The sequence below is a fragment of the Salvelinus sp. IW2-2015 genome, unplaced genomic scaffold (assembly GCF_002910315.2).
Source record: "Salvelinus sp. IW2-2015 unplaced genomic scaffold, ASM291031v2 Un_scaffold3532, whole genome shotgun sequence".
Lineage (NCBI taxonomy): Eukaryota > Metazoa > Chordata > Actinopteri > Salmoniformes > Salmonidae > Salvelinus > Salvelinus sp. IW2-2015.
Window position 1 is genome coordinate 52,645 of NW_019944812.1, and position 7,083 is coordinate 59,727.

General features: G+C 46.1%; 1 long non-coding RNA gene across 1 annotated transcript; it reads left to right on the forward strand.

The window, feature by feature from the left end:
- The first annotated feature begins 4,589 nt into the window (after positions 1-4,589).
- On the forward strand, positions 4,590-6,083 carry LOC139025905 (uncharacterized). Its single transcript, XR_011477571.1, has 3 exons — positions 4,590-4,783; positions 5,684-5,858; positions 5,959-6,083. It is a non-coding gene; the product is annotated as an uncharacterized lncRNA (long non-coding RNA).
- Positions 6,084-7,083: the final 1,000 nt, after the last annotated feature.

Here is a 7,083-nt window from a genome sequence, read left to right on the forward strand (position 1 = left end):
CTGCTGAAAAACTCCCACAGCATGATTGCTGCCACACCATGCTTCACCGTAGGGATGGTGCCAGGTTTCCTCCAGGACGTGACGCTTGGCATTCAGGCCAAAGTGTTCAATCTTGGTTACATCAAATCAAATAAATTTGTCACATATGCTGATATTACATGTGAGTAGAGTTATTAAAGTGACTATGCATAGATAATACAGAGAGTAGCAAGCCAGCGTAGATGAGGGAGGGGGTAATGCAAATAGTCTGGGTAGCCATCTGATTAGCTGTTCAGGAGTCTTATGGCTTGGTGGTAGAAGCTGTTTAAAAGCCTCTTGGAGCTAGACTTGGCGCTCCAGTACGCTTGCCGTGCGTAGCAGAGAGAACAGTCTATGACTAGGGTGCTGGAGTCTTTGACAATTTTTAGGGCCTACCTCTGACACCGCCTGGTGTAGCTGGGACTTCGCGAAAGCTAAGGCTGGCTTTTTCAAACAAAATATTGCATCCTGTAGCACTAATTCCAGAAGGTTTTGGGACACTGTAAAGTCCATGGAGAATAAGGCACCTCCTCCCAGCTTCCCACTGCACTGAGGCTAGGAAACACTGTCACCACCGATAAATCTACAATAATCGATCATTTCAATAAGGCATTTTTCTACGGCTATCCCTGCTTTCCACCTGGCTACCCCCTACCCTGGCCAAACAGCTCTGCACCCCCTGCAGCAACTTGCTCAACCCCCCCCCCTTGCTTCTCCTTCACCAAATCCAGGGCAGCTTGATGTTCTGAAAGAGCTGCAAAATCTGGATCCCTACAAATTAGCTGGCTAGACAATTCTGGACCCTCCTTTTCTAAAATTATCCGCAGAAATTGTTGCAACCCCTATTAGCTAGCCTGTTCAACCTCTCTTTTGTATCGTCTGAGATCCCCAAGATTGGAAAGCTTCGCATGGTCATCCCCCTCTTCAAAGGGGAGACCTCTAGACCCAAACTGTTATAGATCTATATCCATCCTGCCCTCCTTTCTAAAATCTTCGAAAGCCAGTTTAACAAACAGATCACAACCCATTTTCAATCGCACCGTACCTTCAACACTATGCAATCTGGTTTCTGACTGGTCATGGGTGCAACCTCAGCGGCAGCGCTTCGAAGGTCGCTAAAGGCGATATCATCAACCCGCCATGAGTAACAAGACAGCCGTCTACCCCCCCCACCCCCCCCGCCGCCCCCCGCCCCCCCCCCCCCCCCCCCCTCATCGACCTGGCCGAAGACTTTCGACTGCTGCAATCAATGCGCATTCTTATCGGGCAGGACTGCAATAGGGCCTTGGTTTCTCAAAATGGAGCTGCCTCACCTGGTTCCCAACTACTTCTCAGATAGAGTTCAGGTGTGTCGAAATCGGAGGGCCTGTTGTCTCGATGCACCTCTGGCAGTCTCGTATGGGGTGCCACAGGGTTTCAATTTTTCGGGCCGACTCTTTTGCTTCTGTATATATAATGATGTCGCTGGCTTGCTGGGCTGGTGATTTGGCTCGTGATCCACCTCTATGCGACCGGACGAACCATTGCTGTTATACTCTTGGCGCCTTTCTTTGGCCACTGTGTTAACAAACCTCTAACAAGCTTTAATGCCATTACAACACTCCTTCCGAGGCCTCCAACTGCTTTAAATGCTTAGTAAAACTAAATGCATGCTCTTCAACCGATTGCTGCCCACACCCACCGCCGACTACATCCACTTGCTCTGGACAGTTCTTGACTTAGAATATCTGTGGGACAACTACAAATACCTGGTGTCTGTTAGACTGTAACTCTCCTTTCCAGACTCATATTAAGCATCTCCAATTTCAAAATTAAAAATCTAGAATCGGTGTCCTATTTCGCAACAAACATCCTTCACTTCATGCGTGCCAAACATTACCCTTCGTTAAAACTGACTATCCTACCGATCCTAACTTCAGCGATGTCATTACAAAAATAACTCCAACACTCTACTCAGCAAATGGATTGTAGTCTATCAACAGTCCATCCATTTTGTTCTACCAAAACCCCAAATTACTTAACCCACCACTGCCGACCTGTATTCTCTCATTGGCTTGGCCCTTGCCTACATATTCGTCGCCAAATCCACTTGCTCCAGTCATCTATAAGTCTTTCCTAGGTTAAAGCCCTGCCTATCGCAGCTCAGTTTGGTCACCTATAGCACACCCACTCTAGCACGCGCTTCCAGCAGGTATATTTCGCTGGTCATCCCCAAAGCCAACACTTCCTTTTTGCCCCTTTCCTTCCAGTTCTCTTGCTTGCCCAATGACTGGAAACGAATTTGCAAAAATCACTGAAGCTGAGAGACTTAAATCTCCCTCCTCTAACTTTAAGCATCAGCTGTCAGAAGCAGCTAACCGATTCACTGTACCTGTACACAGCCATATCTGTAAATAGCACACCCAACTTACACACCCACTTGTTATCCCCATATTGTTATTATCTTCTTAGCTTCTTTTGCACCCGTTTACTCTACTTGCACATCACATCTGCACTATTATTCACTCTAGATATTTAATTGCTAAATTGTAATTATTTTCACCTCTATGGACCTATTTATTGGCCTTACCTCCCTAAATTCTTTTACATTCGCACACACTGTACATATAAAATTTTTTCTATTTGTGTTATTGACTGGTAGTTTGTTTATGTAACTCTGGTTGTTGTTTTTGTTGCATGCTTTGCTTTCTTCTTGCCAGGTCGCAGGTGTAAATGAGAACTTTGTTCCTCGTCTGGCCTACCTGCGTTAAATAAAGGTGAAATTAAAACTTTTAAAAAAGAGGTCCTGGATGGCAGGAGCTTTGGCCCCGCGGGATGTACTGGGCCGTACACACTACCCTCTACAAGTCCTGCGGTCGGAGGCGAGCAGTTTGCCATGCCAGGCAGTGATGCAGACCAGAGAATCTCTGTTTCTCATGGTCCTTAGAGTCTTTAGTGCCTTTTGGCAAACCAAACTGCAACAGTGGCTGTCATGTGCCTTTTTACTGAGGGAAGTGCTTCCGTCTGGCCACTCTACCATAAAGGTCTATTGGTGAGTGCTGCAAGAGATGGTTGTCCTTCATGGAAGGTTCTCCCAACTCCACAGAGGAACTCTAGAGCTCTGTCAGAGTGACCATCCTCCCTGACCAAGGCCCATCTCCCCCGATGCTCAGTTGGCCAGGCGGCCCGCTCTAGGAAGAGTCTTGCGTGTTCCAAACTTCTTCCATTTAAAGAATGATGAGGCCCACCATCTTCTTTGGGACCTTCAATGCTGGCAGAAATGTTTTGGTTACCCTTCCCAGGTCTGTGCCTCAACAAAATCCTGTCTCGGAACTCTACGTACAATTTCCTTTGACCTTCATTGGCTTGGTTTTTCCTCTGACATGCACTGTCAACTGTGGGACCTTTATATAGACAGTGTGGGCCTTTTCCAAATCATTGTTCCAACAATTGAATTCTACCTCAAGTGGACTCCAATCAAGTGTAGAAAACATTCTCCAAGAATGATCAATGGAAACGGATGCACCTGAGCTTAATTTCCGAGTCTCATAGCAAAGGGTCTTGAATACTGATGTTAAATTAAGGTATTTCATGTTTTTTTAATATATTTTTTTATAAATTTGCAATAATAAAAAAAAAAACAGTTTAGCTTAGTCATTATGGGGTATTGTGTGTAGATTGCTGAGGAAGTTTCTTTTTTAACATATTTTAGAATAAGGCTGTAAAGTAACCAAAACGTGAAAGTCAAGGGGCTGGAATACTTTCCAAAGGCACTGTATGTGAAAAACAGTTGTTAAACAACAATTGAGATGAAGCGGTGATGCGCGGGAGCCACTCCCCCCGGGCAGAAACTCGTTGCAGGTTTTGAAAAATCACTGTTTTTACTTTAATTATATTAGTTGTAAGGATTGAATCGCCTGGGACGAAGAAGCAGGTACAAGGAGTTGAACATTTAATTAACCACGAACATGCGAACAGACAGGACGCGTCTGGACAGGAACACACAACGACATTTATTGCAGACACAGGAACCACACGGGGAAGCAGACAGTTATAGACGGGCAATCAACAAAGGGAAGGAGTCCAGGTGAGGTCCAATGAGCGCTGCTGGCGCCATAATGAGCGCCAGACAGGGAGAGCGGGAGCAGGCGTGACATTAATGATGTCATAAGGTAGGATTGTTGGGACCTTTTATTTTGAACCCACAAAACGTTAAACACACATATTTTCAGATATGTGAACAGATACAGAGCCTCCAGAATTAAAGATCGGTCCCAGATTAAGGAGCTACTTTCCTATAAAATAAATTTGTAAATGTCAAATGCATTTTTTCAAGAGTATCACCCTTTACCTCCTCTGCCTTTTGCTGCCTCAGTCCCCTTGCTATTTACTCCATAATGGATGGTATTTTTGTATAGATTTATATGGTATAAATTCACCTGCGTAATGTAAACACACAACCGTCATGTTTAACAAAGTTCAATTATTCCCTAAGATGTACCCTGGCCCATATCTCCAAACCATCATTAAGGTTTTGTATGTCTGATGTGTGTGTGTGTGGACCAAGCCGTATGTCTGTATTTCCAGCCATGCTATCTACTACTCTATAATGGTGCGGTGGTTGTTGGTTAGCAGCCTACATGCAGGTGGCCTTCTGGACCCTTTTGGCCGCAGGCAGGCAGGTCAAACGCCTCAGGGAAGCTCTTCTTCCAACTGCATTCATGCAGCAGGAAGAATCGGCTGTTCGACGTCAACGAGACGGGAGAACTCAACACCCGCCTACAGAGTTGAGGAGCTCCTATAGGAATGGATTGGCGGTTATAGGGGAAGGTTGCTTTTAATGTTACCATCATGGATGTAGCTTTCAGGGTTTAAACAGCCCTGTTTTCAATCAAAATGGGAGTGTGCACAAATGGATTGGTGATGGGCTGAGCTGCGACCCAAGGCGAAGGAAAAGAAATAATCAAAAACACCCCTTAGACTACTTCAATAACAGCTTAACTAACTAACCAAAAAATAAACAGTGGGGTGGTTCGCCCAGTTTTTAACTAGCTGTATTTAACAACAGTTGACCTACGGTTAGTGTATTGCCCATGGGCGTCTTATCTTGGTTTACCCCCTTTCCCCACCATCAAACAAAACACTCACACACCATAACCAAAACAAGTACTCACAGTGGGACAAATTGACATGGTATTTCCTAACCACACAAGGAGGTCTTACAAACATATGCATGTACAGAGAGATTGCTACACAAATGAGATTTCGAGCTCTAGAGAAAAACAACTGACAGGTGTTTTTAAACCAAGGGAAAGGGACTGTGATTGGTAGGAGAAAGAGCAGGTGTCTTCTGATTAGCGACTGATTGATGACTGATTGGGGAATGATGATTGTCACCTGTGGAGTAGGGGAGAAGGCAGAGAAAGAAATACACACAGGATACACACAAATCTTGTATCCGTAACAGTGAGTGTATTTGTGTGTGCAGTGGATGTGTGTGTTGTGTATGAGTGGTGTGTGTGATATGGTGTGTGTGTGTGTGTTGTGTGTGTGTGTGTTGTGTGGTGTGTGTGTGTGTTTGTGTGTGTGTGTGTGTGTGTGTTGTGTGTGTGTGTGTGTGTGTGTGTGTGTGTGTGTGTGTGTGTGTGTGTTATGTGTTTTATTCTGTATTTCCTCCCCTCCACAGTGACATTCTATAAGATCAACGAGGGGATAGGTGACAAGTGCGGGCATGTTGAATCCAGTCCTTCCACCACCCTTCATCGCTTCCTTCCATCATCGGCTCAGCAAAGATGGAAGCTCACCCTTGTCTTCTGGCTGTTCAGTCCTGTGCTGGGCTTCCCGCTTTTATATTCAGCAAGGTGGGCCACACACACACACACACACACACACACACACACACACACACACACACACACACACCTCTCTTGACGGTCCTTTTCTCCGTTGTGTGTCTCTTAGGTACTGACGTCCTTCACATCCCTGGAGCAGAGCTGCTTATGCTAAAGCTGGAGCCGGGCTGAGGAGGTGATCCTCTTCTGTCAGAACAGTCTCGCTTTCGGTGGACAACAGAAGGAGATAACCAGCGTTGTGTGTGAGAGAGAGAGGGGGGGTAAATGGAGACTTTTTGCTAACGTAAGGAGCGGTAACTAAGGCAACAGACAGGTTCACCAGGATAAATGTTCCTAAAGGACTTGTTTGCGCTGGTGAAGACCATAGAGAGCCTGAGCAAGAGTCCAGTAGTGTTATTGTTCTATAGTGGATGACCAGTCCACCCACTCTGTGTAAAAACCATCCAGTGTGAGGAGGACAATTGGATTTAGTGTGGATGTGTTTTGTATAGTATTACCATTCTCTTCTCTCTCTCTCTCTCTCTTTCTCTCTCTCACTTTCCCCTCTGTCTCTCTGTGTTTTTCTCTCTCTTTCAATTCCTGTGCGTGATTGCGTTTCTGTGTGTGTTTGTGTGTGTGTGTTTTGCACCACAGGTATGAGAAAAACCTGGAGGATGCTAAGGAACATGGGGATCCGTAAAAGCCATCTCTGCTAACATCGCCATGGGCTTCACCCTTCCTGATGATTCTATCTGTCCTTTACGCTCTGTCCTTTCTGGTACGGCAGGCACACTCTCCTATCTGAGGGAATACACCATTTGGAACTGTCCCTCACCGTTGAGTTACACACACACACACACACACCACACACACACCACACACACACACACACACACACACACACACACACACACACACGCCACACTGATGTTTTATTATAATTTCTGTAGGTGTTCTTCACCAGTGTTGATCGGGGCGTTTGGCCATGGGACAGACTTCTCCTAATGTCCAGGCCTTCGCCAGTGCCCGGGGAGCGGCACACAAAGGTCATACAACTCATCGACCAATGTGAAGGACACACACACACACACACGGCACGGCACGCACGACGCGCGCGACGCACGCACGCACGCACGCACGCACGCCACGCACGCACGCACGCCACACAACACACACACACAAACACACACACACACACACACACACACACACACACACACACACACACACACACACACACACCATACACACGCCA